Source organism: Gorilla gorilla, chromosome 18, assembly GCF_029281585.2.
Source record: "Gorilla gorilla gorilla isolate KB3781 chromosome 18, NHGRI_mGorGor1-v2.1_pri, whole genome shotgun sequence".
In the NCBI taxonomy this organism is placed as follows: Eukaryota; Metazoa; Chordata; class Mammalia; order Primates; family Hominidae; genus Gorilla; species Gorilla gorilla.
In genome coordinates, this window is record NC_073242.2 from 25,990,090 (window position 1) to 26,009,242 (window position 19,153).

Genomic DNA, 19,153 nt, shown 5'->3' on the forward strand with positions numbered 1-19,153 from the left:
CAGCAGATATTGCAGGGAAAAGGAAGAGAAAAAAAGGAGAAAGCTCTTGATTTCCCTAAGCCTCTTAATGCACCAAACACAATGATATACTTAGGTCTATTTGGTGGAGCAGGTGGGTGGGTCAGAGCATGCATTGGAATGCTGTGTGGGTTGAGAAAACTGGGTTTTCTCTTATGTGCACTCAATCTGTGCAAACACACTTACCCTTTGACTCTGTGAGTAAACAGACTTTGTAGCCAGGAAAACCAGGATCAATTCCTGGCTCTGAAGACCAAGACCGAGGTGAGAGAGGAAACATAGTTCCCTCCTGCTTCCAGTGGTCTTTCCCTATCCAGTTACGTGCCTCCCCCAGCCACAACAAGGTCCACTTGCTATTAGACTGGTGCAATGAATGGAAAAAACCACAATTACTTTTGCACCAACCTAGTAACTTGTACATTGTCTGGCCAAGAAGAGAACCTGTTTATTACTTTGCCTTTTTCTTTCTGTTTCTTTTCTCCCTATTGCTTCTTTCATCCTCCTCTTTCCTTCTGGATTCAATTTCCTTCTTGCTGGGTTATAGCCTTTAGAGGTTCTCTCAGCAAGCATCTCTTTGGTAGTAAATTCTCCTAGACTTTTCATGGTCTTTAATATAATTTTTTGGGGTAATTTTTGCCTGTGTGCTTGCTTTCAGCAGGAGTTGGTATTAACAGCAGTCGTGCACATGCCTAGGTTTAGGAGGACTCCTATTGTCTGGTTTTATGGTTGTCTCTGCAGAGGTTCTTCACTTCCTGGCTAGCTTTTACATTAATTCCATGGCTCGAAGTTTCTACCCCGCGTGAGGAGGTACAACTCAGGCTCATCTACTACATACACCTCATGCAGTTCCAGGGTTCTAATATTTTATGAGTCACTACTTTCCATCAGCGATTCAGGCAGACATTCACTTCTGGGCTCTGTCCCAGAGTTGGAAGAGAAGTTTCTCCTCCCTGTTTACAGACTCAGCATATGTTTCCTGGTGCCTTACTTTACCCAGGAATCTTCATTCCTTCTTATAGCCTTACAAGGGGCCACAGACTTGAAGACAGTTTCTTTCCAACAACATTACAACCCCAGCCCCAGAGGGTCAAATTCTGTTCTTTACTGAGCCTGGGAAGCCTCTTATCATCTCTAGATTACCTGAGGGGCACCCTTTTTAAATTTAACCTCAGATTCTATTTTATTGAATTAAAATTGTTTATTTAGTAACTTTACACTTTACAGCATAGAGAAGGTTTTGCATAAAGTTTTGTTTTGCCTTATTGACCAGGAGTCCTGCACTCACTTTTCTGCCCCTGATTTTTCGACTTTCATGTATCCCTTTGAAGCTTGGGACAACATCCAGGTTTGAAATTGTGCCATCTGTGGACTACCTTACCAGTCAAGACTTCAGCTAGTGATGGGCTTTTAAGCCCTTACTGCATTGACGTTATGAAGTCAGAGACCCAAAGACATTTTGAGCAGCACTTGTTTGGGGAACCAAGATCTCTGTGCAGGTTCACAAGCGCATGGTTAAGCTCTGACCTTTACCAAGTCTAGTTCTGGTCCAATGGGCAGCTACTCAAAAATGAGAGAAAAGGAAACGAGATGAGGCGACTGCACATGGAATAGAACGTCCAGCATTTTGGGGCTGACCATGGATAGCATGCGTTCTATCCCTGTTGTAGTACATTGTTTCCTGCTCAATCCAATGCCTCTCTTTAAAGACAAGAAATGTGTTTATGTCATCATTGTCTTTGGCAACCAAAAGAGTGAGTCAGTCTTCACGGTCCAGAGTGGAAAGAAAGCAATAATCAGATATCAGAACTAGAGAATAATATCTTAGCAGCCAACCTAAGGAAAAAATTTTTTGATTAGAGACACCTTAATGACCAGGGAACATAAGGTTACCATCTTTGCCTCATACCAACTTGCTTGGTCCACTTGAATGTTTAGCAAATATTGCCTTGAAAAAACGTCCTGGTTCAGGTGACGTTATAAGATAAGCACCACATAAATCCAGGATGGACAAGGAAAGAGGCTTCTGAAAAGAGGATGGGACTTGGCAAATAGAATTTAGCTCCTGTCTCTGAGAGGTACCCCATCTGGTAGCAGAGGGTCAAACAAAACAGTTTCAAAGCCTGTTTTCGCTACAGCAGCCTGTAGCATCCAAGATTTTTGGAAGAGAAAGGACATTTCTTCTGCATGTTAGCTTTCTTGTCTTTCCCCCAGGCATCTCCCAGAGTAGGGAGGGAGCTCTTCTATTTGTTGAGTGCTTAATCTCTGCCAGGCAGGAGTTCTATCTATTTTTAACACATTTGACAGAGTGATCTTTTAAAAGTAAAATTAGATCATTCTATTCTCCTTTAAAAACTATTCAAGGGGTATTTTCTTTGCATTCAGAGAGATCCAATTTTTTATCCTCACGTACTTGATGTGATCACTGTTTTCTCACCTGTTTTGTAACTTATAGCAGCTCCCCCTGCTCAGTACAGTTCAGCCTCTTTCTGTTTCTTAATGTCTTCCAGCTCATTTCACCCCAGGGCCTTGGTGCCTGCTGTTCCATTGGTCTGGGGCCCTTTCGTTCTTATATTATCATCTGCTTGGCTCCTTGGAGTCATTGAATCTCAACTCAACTCAAATTTTGTTTACTCGGAGAAGGTGGCCCTGAAGCCCTATCAGGTTAGCCCTTCCTGTCACTGACAACACCAGCCTGTTTTATTTTCTTCATGGCCATCTCCATTATCTGAAATTATGGTCTTCATTTATTTATTTCTCATCTCTCTTCTCTACCGTAATGTAAGCACCATAAGAACAGGGGGTTTTGATGATCTGATTCACCACAGCATCTCCCGCACCTAGAGCTGTTCTGGTCCTTAGTAAGCCTAGTGGCTGAAAATATGGCCTTTGTAGCCAGTTGACCTGGGTTCACATCCTGGCTAAGCTATGTGACCTTTCCCCTGTTGCCGAACCTCTCCAAGCCCTCACTTGTAAAATGGTAATAGTAATCATAATTCTTATCTCATAGAATTGTTATAAGGATTGAAGGAGTGAATGCTTTTTTTTTTTTTTGAGACAGAGTCTCGCTCTGTAGCCCAGGCTGGAGTGCGGTGGTGCCATCTCAGCTCACTGCAACCTCCACCTCCTGGATCCTGGTTCAAGCAATTCTCCTGCCTCAGCCTCCCAAGTAGCTGGGATTATAGGAACACGCCACCACGCCTAGCTAATGTTTGTATTTTTAGTAGAGACGGGGTTTCACCATGTTGGCCAGGCTGATCTTGAACTCCTGACTTCGTGATCTGCCCACCTCGGCCTCCCAAAGTGCTGGGATAACCGGTGTGAGCCACTGCACCCAGCCAAAGATATATTTATTAAGACTCACTTGGACATGCAAAGATATGTAGGCACCTAGACACTCATCTCTAGGTGAAAATTTCATGATCTTCATACCATGTTTACACACATATATGCTCACATATGGTATACAAACACACGCTCTCGTACTTACCCACTTGGGCACATAAACACATACTTCATATATGGATGCATACACTTATTCGTGCTTAGTTTCTTATTCACACACAGATATGCTTTACACCTACATAGAGGCTCACATACTGTCCGAGACAGACTTGTGTGACTCCTTGACTTACATCCGTACACATGAAACACCTTCAGCTTAGGCCAGAGGAGTAGTCAAGAGCTTTTGCCGCCTCTCATTTCTAAATTCTGGAGAGAGGATGAGACCAAAAGGATGTCTTTAAGGGACAGATAGAGGGAATGGATGTGATAATCCATTTTTGAATAGCACCTGGTGCATAGTAAGCACCCAAGAAATATGAGTTATTATCAACGATTATTAATCTGTTGAATGAATGAATGAATCTGGTGTTTTCCCATACAGATTTCATTGACTTCTCATAGCAAATGTGATTCCATCCATTTTATGAGTGATGTTAAGAAAATTGACTGGGTTTTCACAGCAAGAATGACCTGGGTAAGGATTTCATTCCATATCTACCAGACTGTGAATCTCGGGCCCTCTTTTATGATTCCAAGCCCTCTCCCCTCCCCTCTGGTGTCACCCGTTTCTGTACTGTGCCTTGGCCCTGTGCTGGGTCAATTTTTCTAAAACCTCTTGCCCTGGTGTCTTCCTAGCTGGTGTCAGCTTGAGGCTTGATCTTGAATTAATTCCCCTTTTGCTCCTGTGTGTGCTGCAGACTCCTCCACTCAGGTCTGCTCATTTCAGCCTCTGTCTCAGCAGTTCCTGATGACCCCCAGCAAGGAACAACAAAAGGGATTTTCGAGGAAGAATACCACATTGATTCTTCCACTGCGTCTTGCTATGGAAATGGAAAGAGTGGTAGTGATTCCCCTGGTCTCATCACCCTGATTGGCTCTACCTTCACTGAATTATTCTTCCCAGCAAGGTGGCAGAAATGGCCCTAGTGTTTTTTTATAGAGCTGCCTTTTATCTCCACTTAGTGTCGACTTCTGCATTCAAGGTAGAGTGGGAAAAAAACATAAAAGTAAACATTCCTCTGGGAAGAAAAAGGCCCAAGACTTCAAGTCAACATGGTAAACAATGGCATAATTTTTCATCTAACCGGGTTCTAGAATTCGTGAACTTCAATCAGACCCATGTTGCAGCATTTGCTTTGATATGTGCCGTGGAATAATACTTCACACTTCCCTAGGGAATTCAGGGAGGGTGATTATCACATCCATTCCCTCCATCTGTCCCTTAAGGACATCCTTTTGGTCTCATCCTCTCTCCAGAATTTAGAAATGAGAGGCGGCAAAAGCTCTTGACTACTCCTCTGGCCTAAGCTGAAGGTGTTTCATGTGTACGAATGTAAGTCAAGGAGTCACACAAGTCTGTCTCGGACAGTATGTGAGCCTCTATGTAGGTGTAAAGCATATCTGTGTGTGAATAAGAAACTAAGCACGAATAAGTGTATGCATCCATATATGAAGTATGTGTTTATGTGCCCAAGTGGGTAAGTACGAGAGCGTATGCTTGTATACCATATGTGAGCATATATGTGTGTAAACATGGTATGAAGATCATGAAATTTTCACCTAGAGATGAGTGTCTAGGTGCCTACACATCTTTGCATGTCCAAGTGAGTCTTAATAAATATATCTTTGGCTGGGTGCAGTGGCTCACACCGGTTATCCCAGCACTTTGGGAGGCCGAGGTGGGCAGATCACAAAGTCAGGAGTTCAAGATCAGCCTGGCCAACATGGTGAAACCCCGTCTCTACTAAAAATACAAAAATTAGCTAGGCGTGGTGGCATATTCCTGTAATCCCAGCTACTTGGGAGGCTGAGGCAGGAGAATTGCTTGAACCAGGATCCAGGAGGTGGAGGTTGCAGTAAGCTGAGATGGCACCACCGCACTCCAGCCTGGGCTACAGAGCGAGACTCTGTCTCAAAAAAAAAAAAAAAGAAAAGAAAAAGAAGAAAAATAGAAAAATCATTATATGAGCATGTTTCCCAGTATATAAATATATCTGGGCATGTGTAAGTACTTGCGTATATACACCTTTGAGGTCTGTGCAAGTGTGTGCATGAGTGAAGAGCTAAGTGAATGCATTTGTGAAAGTGCATGCTTCTGTGCAGGTGTGAGAATATAAGTCTATTTCCCTATAGGTTGTGACTACATGGGTAAACAGAGGTTTGGGTCTGCTGAGGATGGAAGAACAGGCCACACCGTTCTGACTATTTTTCCATGTCACCCTCCTGGGCTGTGGAAACAGAACAGGGCTTTAGAATTAATCTTTTCCAGTAAACTCGACTCTGGAAATAGTTCCGCTGTAAAATTTACCTTGCCTTCTAGAAAGGCCCATCACATCTGTGCTCTTTTCCCATAGGTCCGAGGAAGTTCCTGAGATAAACTTTGTGAGTGGTCCACTATTTCTGCATTTCACAGCATTGCTATACTCCAAACTTTGTTCTACTCATTGTTCAACTCAATGCCTTGAACCTGGCATATAATAGATGCTGAATAAATGAGTTATAATTGAAAACAATGTTGATTATTCTTTTACAACTAAACTCTAGCCATTTACAGATTTTAAATAAAGTGATCCATAACATTGAATTCTTCCTGAATGTATTATTGAAATGTGAATTATGGATTATGGCATTCATCATTTGCTTTATTCATTATTCACTCAACAAACACTCACTGAGCACCCACTATACTCCAAGCTTGGACTTGGACACTGGAGATGCAACAGTGAACAGATGCATTCCCGTAAGGAAACCAATCAATAGGAAATTATCATACAGAACAACACATCCTGAGTGGTCAAAGTAAGAACCATAAGTTGAATCCTCAACGTCGTTTTAGGACAAGAACAAGAAACCCAAGAAACTCTTCATCTTTGCATTTGGGCTAATAAGTTCTTCAGATTCTTCTAAACACGCTCCCCCATCCTGGCTCAGTGGTGCCCATAAGACTCCCTGGGTTTCCTTTCTTTTCTGTTTTCTTGGCTCTTCCCAGCTCTCAGCCTGAGCATCTATCATCAGGACAGCAGGGAAAGTTCAGCTGATGAGTGGCAGACACTGATGCTGTCCCTTTAGTGGTAGAGGCTTGTTTACCTGCTTTCTGTGGCCAGGTAGGGGCTAAATTAGTGCCCTGTGTTCTTCTCCTGTCAGGCATGGGTGAATGGCTAAGCTCCTTCCTTTTCTGAGGCTGCCGGTCAGGCCCCACTGAGCAGCCACTTGGCACTGCTGAAACCAAAGAGAGAAATAATGAGCCACCATCAGGTTCTCTAGATTCTGAGGTATGTCTGAATATGCTCTGGTGAGGGGTGAGTGAACAGTGACCCAGGGGAAGGGCAGAAGGATCTGAAGCTGTGAGTGCAGGCACAGGGTTCCTGTGGGAAATAGACACCTAGGACCCCAGGTGGAGGTGAATAAAAAGGAGCTCTTAAAGACAAGATGCTCAGAGACCCTGGGGAAGAGGAGCAGGTCAGGAGCCCCGCAGCTCAAAGTTGTATAAGGACACACCCAAAGCGCTTTGAGGTGGCAGACAGACAGCTGGAAGCAGATCTTGGAATAGATGTAACAGAAATAAAAAATGGAAATAAGTCATGCTCAAAAAACTGAGACAATGATGCTGGCTCACAGAGCAGGAGGCAGCAGCTGTAGGAAAGGGATCTTGGGAGCATCCTTGTGTCTTTCCTCTGTTCATCCATGTCCCAAGGACCACAGGTTGGCAGTGGGAAATGAATCAGGCCCAAGAGTGCCTCATGTCCTTTGCAATTCTAGCAAGAAAATGAAATTGTCAGAGTTACACTCCGAATCCTGAGGACCTGACCCCTGGCTGTAGCATCCTCTGCATTCCTGTTGCTTCACAATCTCATCACTGACTTTGACCCCAGCTTTCACAGCCTTCCTCTCTCCTTCAAGCCACATCTTCACCAAGGTGGCACCAACCAACCATCCAATAGACACCAAATTAGAGACTCAGTGGGTCCAGGAGATTCAGGGTGCATCTTGTGTGAAAGAGCATGACTGGCATTTCCACAGGGAACAGGTCTATATTTTTTACAAGATTATCAAAGAGTTGTGGGATCCCCACCTCGCCTAAAAAAAGAAACATTCACGTCCTGGCACAGTGGCTCATGCCTGTAATCCCAGCACTTTGGGAGGCTGAGGTGGGCAGATCACGAAGTCATCAGATCAAGACCATCCTGGCTAACACAGTGAAACTCCATCTCTACTTAAAATACAAAAAAATTAGCTGGGCAAGGTGGCTCATGCCTGTAGTCCCAACTGCTCAGGAGGCTGAGGCAGGAGAATCGCTTGAACCTGGGAGGTGGAGGTTGAAGTGAGCTGAGATCGTGCCACTGCACTGCAGCCCGGGTGACACAGCGAGACTCCGTCTGAAAAAAAAAAAAGAACCATTCACTGCCCTAGACTCTCAGTCCCTACCCCCCTCCCTTCTTTAGTGAAGATTCGCCTCCACCTGAATCTCATCATGAACTTTCCTATCATCGTCTGCATCGGTCCCACCCCTGAAGCAGTAGTCTCTGGTTTCCCTGACCATAACCTTTGGTCCAAATAGCTTTCTCACTTCTCCATGCTAAAGCAGATAATAAAGAATTATCTGCTTTATCAGCTGGTTGAAGACTTCTAGGCCCCTCCCTCCCCTCTGTCTTCCAGCCTTTCTACCTTCTGACCTGGCTTCCGACTGCATTCGGTCTAGGTTCCAAGGTCAATTACTCAGCCACCCTCTTACCAGCATCTTCAGATTCCCAGGCTACTTGTCTCTTTTGTAGACCTACAAAGACATCGGAGAATGCAGAATAGTGTTCTGCCACCTCCCAAAATTCAGACGGTAAAATCTCACCCAGGCACCCACAGCATCTCAGTAATTGTGTTATTTAACCTTGGCCATCTGTTTTCTTCATTTATCTTGGCAAATCCTCCAAAATTTATCCACTCTTCCTCAAATCCCTCTATAATGAACTTCCAGCTCACATCCTTCTCACGGAATGGCCTTGCCTTTTTCAAGAAAAGAGAGACCTGGAGGGATAAACTACCTCAACTTCCTGCTGGCTCTGCCTATGGTAGCCCTCTGTTGACAGGTGAGAAACGAGGATTAGAGAAGGATAGCGCCCTCTCCAACCACTTACAGCTAGCTAATGGCTGCAATGGAGAATGTCTCTACTTCTTTAGGTCATCTGGAAATGCTTTGTTCTCTCTGTTTATTATAATTATTCTTATTGTTACGATTATGATAATTAGATAGGCTTTATTCTCCATTAAAACAACAGATACATGCTGAATGACTACTGTTATGGTTTGGCTGTGTCCCCACCCAAATCTCATTTTGAATTGTAATCCCCATAATCCCCACATGTCTTGGGAGAGACCCGGTTGGAGGTAATTGAATCATGGGGGCGGTTTCCCCTATGCTGTTCTTGTGATAGTGAGTGAGTTCTCATGAGATCTGATGGTTTTATAAGTGTCTGGTATTTCCCCTGCTGGCATTCACTCTCTCTCCTGCCGACCTGTGAATAGGTGCATTCCACCATGATTGTAAATTTCCTGAGGCCTCCCCAGCTATGTGGAACTTTGAGTCAATTAAACCTCTTTTCTTTACAAATTACCCAGTCTCGGGTATTTCTTCATAAGAGAGTGAGAATGAACTAATGCAACTACTATGAGCCATTTCTTACAATGTGAACAGTCTGTCATGCTGGCCAGCCCAGGCAGATCTGCGGGTCCCAGGATAATTGTAAAAGTGCGCAAATCCACAAGCAGTAAGTGTTCACAGGCATGCATGCTCCATGAACCTACATCTGCTCTCACAGTGCTTACATGCACACACACACACACACACACACACACACAGGGACACGTGTCTGCAGAACACAGACCTTCTGCAGATGCAGATTCATGCACAGGTGTGCAGGTAACTGCAGCTGCTGATTGCTTGTGTCTGGTTTTATCTGCCACCTGTCCTTGAAATACTTCCCACTGATGACCACTGCATTCCACCTGTGAGTGGAAAGGCACGATGAACTCTGCTTAACAGGTTCATGAATTTACCAGGCACTTACTTAAGATGGTTACACCACATGATAGCAAATGGCTTCTGGGGGCTCAGGAAGGGCTGTATTTACTTTCCGAGAATTACCATTAGTCCTGGATGGGAAGGTGCTAAGAGGCCGCATTAGCATGGCTTTGGTCAGTTTCACTCCGCTGAGCAGTTGCAGAATTCATGTGGGGTTTATTGATGGGCCAGTTATTCTTTAACAGGTTTCCAATTTGACTCCTGGGATAATGAGATGGGTCTTTAGGGACCATCTGTCTCTCTCCCACAGTTGTGGGCAGCTCTGAGGAGCCTGACTCCTTAACTAGCGGGTGATGGAGTGGAGATGGGGCTGAGTGTAGCACAACCTATTTGTCTCTCCCGGAGCTGAAATGCTCCCCAGAAACTCCTTTCTCCTCTCTGAGACCCCTCCTCAGTTGACATATTTGAAAGTCAAGCAAGGCTCTGCCTCAGGTAGTCAGGGGATTTGTGTCCCAGCTCTGCTGGGCAAGCTTAGGCAAGTAACCAAACCTTTCTGAGTCCCAGTTTTCTCTCCATTAAAATAAAGACATGCACCTGATAATAAGTGGCATGAACTGAGGATCTACTCTGTGCTCAGCACTGTGCGAATTTTCAGCCTAGGAAGGGACCAAAATCAGGCAACATCTCTGTCCTTATGAACAATGACAAAAACAAAAACATACTGAATCACCTTAATGGATGCATGATTCAGGCTGATATAGGTGCTGGGAAGACAAGAAGCAGGACCGTGAGCAAGGGCCATGTCCTTGTCTAGGACTCCGAGAGAGTGACAGTGGAGCTGAGAGCTGAGGGGTGAGCAGGCATGAATCCGTTGGAGGAGGGTGGTGAGAGTGTACCAGGCAGAGGGAACAGCTTGCGTAAAGGCCTGGAGACTGGAGGGAACATGGTGTGATGCAGAAGCTGAAAGAGAGCCAGGAGGACTGGCATGCAGAGAAGGAAGGGCTGGAAAGGTAGGCAGAATGTGGATCCTCCAGTAATTTATACTAGGACACCTTGTTAAGGATTTAGTCTTCATCTCAAGAAAAATAGACAGCTGTCAAATGTTGTAAGCAGAGGGAAGACTCCATCCTATTGGCATTTCAAAAAGATCGCTCTGGGCCAGGCATGGTGGCTCCTGCCTCTAATCTCAGCACTTGAGGGGGCCAAGGAGGGAGGATGACTTGAGCCCAGGAATAGAAGACCAGCCTGGACAACACAGTGAGGCCCCTACTCTACAAAATTTTAAAAATTATGTGGGCATCATGGTGCACGCCTGTGGTCTCAGCTACTTAGAAGGCTAAGGTGAGAGGATCACTTGAGCCCAGGAGTTGGAGGATGCAGTGAGCTAGGATGGCACCACTGTACTCCAGCCAGCCCAGGCGACAGAGCAAGACCCATCTCAAAAAAAAAAAGGAGATTATTCTGGCTGCAGTATGGACACTATATTGGAGAGGAACCAGAGAGGATGTTGACAGACTGGTTACAAGGCAATTTGTGCAAAAAATGATGGAAGCCTGTCCATAGCCGGGGGCAGAGAACACCGTGAGAAGTGATATTAAGCAATTCATTGAACTGAATTTGAGCAGAGAGGAGAGAAAGCTGTCAATGATGACTCCTATATTTCCAGCTAATTCCTCACAAGGCCACTTAAAGATTAAGTGAACTCATGTGTGACTAGTGCCTGGCACACCGCAGGTGCCCAATAAATGCCAGTTCTTGTCCCCCTGTGTCCTTCAGTTCTTTGCCACTTGATTCCCACTGACTTCTTCACAGCCATGCAAAGCTGGGACTCTAATCCCTGTTCCCTTCTCCCAGAATGTTCTAACCTTATCATTTTTCTAATTCAGTGCTGACATGCCAACAGGCAGCCTTGGCTTGGCAGAGCTGCCAGGGAGAAGCCAGGCACAGCTTGCGGCTGGGAACAGTTGCGCTGGGATAGTCCTTGGTGGGTTGATCCTCCTCCTGGCGGGTCTGGCTAGGAGAGCTGCTGCTTTGTCACATTGATGGGCCAAGTCCTCTTACTCCTTTGCAGAAAGGAGAGGACATTTGATAAATAGGTGAAGGAGGGACACAAAACAGAATCGGAATGGAGAAAATAATAGGATTTGTGGATGGAAGAAACTGCACCCTTGGGGCTGTGTAATCATGCATGAATCCCCCCATTCTCCTAGGCTCCAGTTTTCTCATCTTTCAAATGGGGTTTATGATACTTTTTATAATGGAGTTCCGTTGTGAGAGTAAATGAGATCCTGTGACGAAAAAATGGTAAATAAAGTATAATGTGGCAAAGAAATAATTAATGTGTAAGTGGCCGGTAGGGTGGCTATGAATTCAGTTAAACCTGAGCTCAAACCCAAATTTTACCACTTCTGACCTGCATGTTGGAGCGGGGCAGATGAGTTACTATCTTCTCTGCACCTGAGTTTTCTCATCCACAAATAGAGATCATAATATGTAGCCCATAGAACTATGGTCAGCCTTAAAAGAGAAACCCCAGGTCCCCAATCTCGTGACGTTTATAGTTTTAGATAGAGAAAAAATAAACTAATAAACCTATAAATCAAAGATTAGAGCAGGTGTGGTGGTTCATACCTGTAATTTCAATGCTTTGGGAAGCTGGGGTGGGAGGATTGCTTGAGGCCAGGAGTTCAAAAGCAGCCTGAGCAACATAGCAAGACCCTGCCTCTACAGAAAAATTTTTTTTTAAATTTTAATTGGTTGGATGTGGTGTCTTATGCCTGTCGTCCCAGCTCCTAGGGAGCTTAAGGTAGTAGGATCGCTCGAGGCCAGGACTTTGAGTCCAGTCTGAGCAAGAGCAAGAGACCCTGTCTCTACAAAAAATTTTTTTAAAAATTTATGGCTGGTGCCTGTTGTCCCAGCTACTGGGAAGCTTAAGGTAGGAGGATGACCTGAGGCCAGGAGTTTGAGTCCAGCCTGAGCAACATCGCAAGACTCTGTCCTACAAAAAAATAAAAATAAAAAAGATTAGCCAGGTGTGGTGGCATGTACCTGTAGTCTCAGCCACCTGGGAGCTGAGGTAGGAGGATCGCTGGGGTCAGAGGCCCCAGTGAGCTATGATTGAGCCACCACTGCACTCTAGCCTGGGTGACAGACTGAGACCCTGTCTCTTAAACAAAAAAAACAAAAAAAAAAAGCAAACAAACAACAAAAAGAAATGAGGTGAAAAAAATGAACAAACATAAATCAAAGATTAGTTGACAGGTTGGTTTAATTCTCTGAGGAAACCAAAACAGTGTGAGGTCATAAGAGTGGCTACCTTGGATGGGGTGTTCCTGGGGGCTTCCCTGTGGACATGACCTTTGAGCCCAGACCCGAACGAAAAGAAAGGCCAATGACTCAAAGATCTGGAAAGATAATTCTCAATCCTGGCTGCTCATTAGAATCACCAGGAAATCACCTCCAGACCAATTGCAACAGTATTCTTTGGGGTAGAACTTGAACATATGTATGTTAATATCCAGGGGGATTTTGACACATGACGAAGGTGGCCAATACTAAGCAGGTACAAGATGCAAGATCTCAGGAGCCTACTATTGCCTGACATCTAGTAGTATCTTGTGTTTATTTGCTAGAGCTGCCGTAACTCATATGGCAGGTTGGGTGGCTTAAAACAGTGGTCTCCAAATTTTTGGTGCCAGGGACCAGTTTTGAGTAAGACATTTTTTCCATGGATGAGGCTGTTGGGGTGGAAGGTAGTGAATGGTTTTGGGATAATTCAAGCACATTACATTTATTATGCACTTTATTTCTATTGTTATTACATTGTAATATACAATGAAACATACAACTGACCATAACGTAGAATCAGTGGTAGCCCTGAACTTGTTTTCCTGCATCTAGACTAGATGGTCCCATTTGCGGGTGACGGAAGACAGTGACAGATCATCAGGCACTAGATTCTCATAAGGAGTGGGCAACCTAGATCCCTCGCATGCGCAGTTCACAACTGGGTTCACACTCCTATGAGAATCTAATGCCACCGCTGATCTCACAGGGGGCGGAGCTCAGGCAGTAATTCAAGCAATGGGGAGTGGCTGTAAATACAGATGAAGCTTCGCTCACTTGCCTGCGCCCAGTTCCTAAAAGGCTATGGACAGTACCAGTTCATGGCCCGGGAATTGGAGACCCCTGGCTTAAATAACAGAGATTTATTTTCTCACAGTACTGGAAGCGGAAGTCCAAGATCAAGGAGTTGGCAGGGTTGGTGTTTTTCTGAGGCCTCTCTCTTTGGCTTGCAGACAGCCACCTTCTTGCTGTGTCCTCATAGGCTCATTCCTTAGTCTGTGTTCTGTGCATCCTAATCTCTTTTTTTTTTTTTGAGACGGAGTCTCACTCTGTTGCCCAGACTGGAGTGCAGTGGCGCAATCTCGGCTCACTGCAAGCTCTGCCTCCTGGGTTCACGCCGTTCTCCTGCCTCAGCCTGCCGAGTAGCTGGGACTACAGGCACCCGCCACCACGCCCAGCTAATTTTTTGTATTTTTAGTAGAGACGGGGTTTCACCGTGTTAGCCAGGATGGTCTGGATCTCCTGACCTTGTGATCCGCCCGCCTCGGCCTCCCAAAGGGCTGGGATTACAGGCGTGAGCCACCGCGCCCGGCCCCTAATCTCTTCTTAAAAGAGCAACAGTCATACTGGATCAGGACCCACTCCTGTGGCCTCATTTTACCTTAGTTACCTATTCAATGGCTCTCCCTGCAAATGAAGGCACATATTCATATTTAGGACTTAGCATATAAATTTTGGAGGGGACACAATTTGGACCATAACACACCTAATAGATGCAAGTTTCTTCCTTGACCCTAAACTTCTGATTGACTTTTTTATCTACCTCCCTAAATTGACACTGTCTGCACTCCCTTCTGTGTGGCTCTGAGAATACTTTTCATTATCCCAGAATTAATGGTTTCCAGAAGTTTGAACTACAAAACGTCCAAATAAGAGTCTTATTTTGAGCCCTTATCTCCCAGGTAGAGACAGTGCTTCAAAGAGGAAGGAACTTGCCCAATCCTTCATAGATAAAGGCCCGGGAGCAGGTCAACACTCCCAATGTTATTGCTGCCACAATCTTTGTTCTCCTTACACCTGCAGATGCAGAGGGGGCAGGAAAAGTCCAGTAGGCCAGCTCTGCTACTTATTATGTGGCTTTTGGAAAGTTAGGCCACCACATTGAATGTTATCTATAAAAAGGAGACTATAAAATGATGATTGTGAGATGCATGCCATAACGAGAAAGCTTCTCACAATGACTGGCCTATAGTTATGTGCTCCATAAACGGTGACCGTCATCATCCATGTGATCCTCAGTGCTGTGCCTTCTGATGGGTGTGAGGCCATCCTGGGAGGAAGGAAGGAGCATCTGACTTCTCAGGGTTTCCAAGTCTGGTGTGACAGTGCCTCCTTTGATTCCAGCTCTGGGTAAGAGGAGGTTATGCCCAGGCAAGGATGAGCAGAGTGAAGAGGACCTGACATCAGGTAACTGTATAGCCACTATCTTCACAAGGACAGTGGTCCTCACACTTTCTTACAAATGCATTTCTCTCCTCTATCTCTGGGCTATTGTCAGAGCTGAATTCCAGGCCGATGGCCATGGGACATTATCACACAGGATTTAAACAGGAACCTGTAAGAGTTTCCCTGACATCTTGTCTGTCCTGCGCTCTATGAGGGAGGTGGAGGGAGAAAGTCTCTGTAGCCCACTGGGGCTGTGACATCAGGACTCAGCCATGTCTGCAGGGTTTTCCTCCTCTCTGACACTCCAAAGGCTTCATTGGCAGATCAGCAGAGAAAGTAGCTTCCTTTGCTGAAAGGCTTAGGAAGAGATGGTGACCTATTTTTGCAAGCTTTTCTGTTGAGGTCTTCATGTGGGAACTTCTGCCAAGCAATGAACTCATAAACGGTGGGTAGGGTTTTCTAGGCACCCAGATGAAGAACAAAGAGACCTGGTGTTTTCCAAAAACACAATCTTGCTTTCAATATGGAAAAAGGAATGAATCCTTACATCAAAAGCAAGAAGGAAGGCAGCTTGTGTGTGGGTCCATTTCTCTAAATCCCTTGCAACCATTATGGCTAATGTCCTTCTCTCCCCATTTGTCAGTTATCCAGTTCCTGAGCAAGTTCTGACAAAGACAAGAAGACCAGCAATAGTCTTCCACAAGGAGGTTGGTCTGGAATGAGAGTTGCTTCTAGAGAACAAATACTCAGTCTGATGGATATGACACTATGTCTCAGCATTCCCTTCACTAAGCTTCCAAGCTCAGCACCAACTGGATTTAGAGCTCAGACTACAAAGCAAATACATCAACTGTTTCTCAGATGCCTCCAGTCCCCTTTTCCCCACAGGGTCGATATCATACACTTTCCATTCTCAGAGTCAATTAGGCTGCTGTGGGCTGCAAGAAACAGAAGATGCAACAATGTGGCTTGAGCCATCAGTAAATGTATTCTCTTCTTAAAGCAAGGTCCAGAGGTAGGCAGTGCTGAGGAGAATTCCACAGCTCAGACATGCCAAGGACAGGAGCTATTATAGTCTTCAGTCCACCCTCCTTGGAATATTGAGTTTTCCTCCTTATGTGTATTTTTTTATGGTTATAAAATAGCTGCCACTGCTCCAGCCATTGCCTCTTTACCAGACAGCATCAAAGCAGGAAGCAATAGAGCTCTCTACTCAATCCACTTTTAATTTTAAATATAAATGTTCGATGATGTATAACACATGTACAAAGAGTACACACATCAAAAATGCACATTAGATGACTTTTCACAAAGTAAACTGAGGCATGAAACAAAGCACACAAATCATGATACAGAACATCACCAGAAGCACCTTTGGCCACATTCCAATCCCACTGCCCCCAAGAGAAATCACTAACCTAACTTCAAACACCATAGATATGATGGCTTCCTTTTTTGTTGTTGTTAACTTTTTATAAATGGAATCACACAACTCTTCCTTTTAGGCAACTGTCTTCTTCTGTTTCCTGAGATTTATCCACATAGCTGAGACTACCTATAGTTTGTTCTTTCTCATTGCTATATAGTGATCCTTTCCACATATCTAACAAGATTTATTTATCCAATTGCTGATAATTATTTGAGTTGCTTCTAAGTTTTGTAGATCCTGAACAGTGCTGATGTGACTTCCTGGTGTGTATGTTTTGGTGAATATGTAACTTAGGAGTGGAATGGCAGGGTCATAGAATTTACCTCTCTGTTTCCATGAGGGAATGTCTTTCCCAGAAGGCCCCAGCAGACTAGAAACAAGCTTACCCTGGAACAACCCACCAGCCACAGCCACAGATTGCCTTGACCTTGATTGGCTTAGAGATATAATTTATTTCCTGTGGTTGGGAACGTTGCTTTCTTTTTTGTTTGTTTGTTTTGTTGTTGTTTGTTGTTGTTGTTGTTTTGTTTTGTTTTGTTTTGTTTTGAGATGGAGTCTCACTCTGTCGCCCAGGCTGGAGTGCAGAGGTCCCATCTTGGCTCACTACAACCTCCACCTCCCGGGTTCAAGCGATTCTCCTGCCTCAGCCTACTGAGTAGCTGGGATTACAGGTGCGCACAACCGCACCCAGCTAATTTTTGTATTTTTAGTAGAGACGGGGTTTCACCATGTTGGTCAGGCTGGTCTCAAACTCCTGACCTCGTGATCTGCCTGCCTAGGCCTCCCAAAGTGCTGGGATTATAGGAGTGAGCCACCAGACCTGGCCGGGAACATTGCTTCTTAATCAAAACCAGGCATCTGGAGAGAGTAAGAAATAGGCATGGTTTCATGTGGGCACCGTCACACGCTTTTATCTCCTGCTGATTATTAGCTCAGGTTCTTCCATGAAATGTAGGTTCACCTGGAATCACATCAGTGTCACTCACCTGGACACCTGTCCACTGCTCTCCTTTTCCTAGAAGTGTGGTCGAAATTTCCTGTCACTAACTGCCTGCCCTCTACCCAGGGTTTGTCTCTAATTGTGTCTTTTTTGCCAGAACCATGCCTGAGCCCTCCTTGACAGGTAGGCCTGAAGATGCTGTCCGGGAAGAATAATAAATATAGACCAAAATCGCCTGGCACGTGCCTTATCTCAAGCCCTCTATCTGCAATTCTATCCCATCAGGCACGCTTCCTTTAGTGAATTTTCTAAGTACCTCTATTTCAGGATCCCAATGGGAGTGATTTTTCTTAAAAGGGCACATCCTCTTTCAGTATCATCTGGCGAAAAATCCTGAACAATCTCAAGCTGATTCTAGGACAGTTTTGAGTAGGTTATCATGGGATTTTCCCCAAAGTGTGAGTTCAGTGTAGTATTTTAGCAGAATTTTAATATTGCAATAAGGGTGGATTGACGTTGCATCCATTTGTATTCTCATTACAATAAAAGAATCAGCATGGTATTAGAATTTTACTGCGTGTGATGTTTGGTGAATTACAGGGAGGTCTAATACGATTTCCCACACTATATTCTGTTTAGATTGGCAGGTTTCTGTGGCCATTTCTCAATAGACTGATAAAGCACTAGATAGAGGATTAGTGCTCTTGGAAGCTAAGAAAGGAGGTGATGGGGTTGTTTATAGCTTCTGGGGATGGATTCTGATGAAACAGCCCAGAGGGAGTGAAACTTTCACAGCATACAGAATGCCAAGGACTCGGAACATATTATAGGGAACAGCCCCACTCCATCGAGTACTTCCCCCTGGGGGTCCAGGACCAGAACAATCAGAACAGAGATACTAATGAACCTCCCCTTGGACAACATCATAAGAAGATATAAATCATATCAAATGTCTCTGGAGGAGATTCATTCTTTTTTTCCTGCTAGAGGGACACTTCAGATTGGATTTAACTAGCACATGTTAGACAGCAGCAACAACATGCACTCTCAACACTCACGATCTCATTCCATTTTCACACAGTCCTGTTGAATAAGCTATTACTATTATGCTCCCCATCACCAGTATTGTTTTAGATAACGTTTCCAGGAAACAGACCCTGAAATGGAGAATTGCATGCAGAAGGATTCCTGAGGATTAGTCTCTGGAGATCAAAGAAAGTAAGGAAGTGAGGGAGGCAGGATTGGAGAGGTAGAGAAGCTGACCTGCAAAGTGGCTACAATGAAGCTCCTGCAGGGAGATCCAGAGTGGGATGACCTTCCGAGTTCTTGCAGGCAGACAGACACAACGGTTCTGCTCCTGTGTCTAGGCACATCAGTTGTTTATTGGCTGGGGGCTACCCCATAGAAGGGACATAACCTTGCACAAGGCAGCTCCCTGCTACAAAGGACAGTACTCAGTGAGGGACATGGAGGTGAGAGGTCAACAGCCAATATTCTCAGCACCTGGGGGATGAGTGTGTCAGTCCTGATGAAGGAATCTGGGCAGAATTCCACACTGTCCACTGACATCATCATCATGGTCATTTAATGAAAGAGCCTCAAAAGAGTTAAGCAAATGACCCAAGGCCACCTAGCTGGTGGGTGGACCCTCAGTTGCTCTGACTCCTGAGTCAGTGAGCCCTCTCTTCCCTGCCATTGCCTCAGTCTCTCCATTTCTCTCAGGAGTCTAACTAGGGAAGCA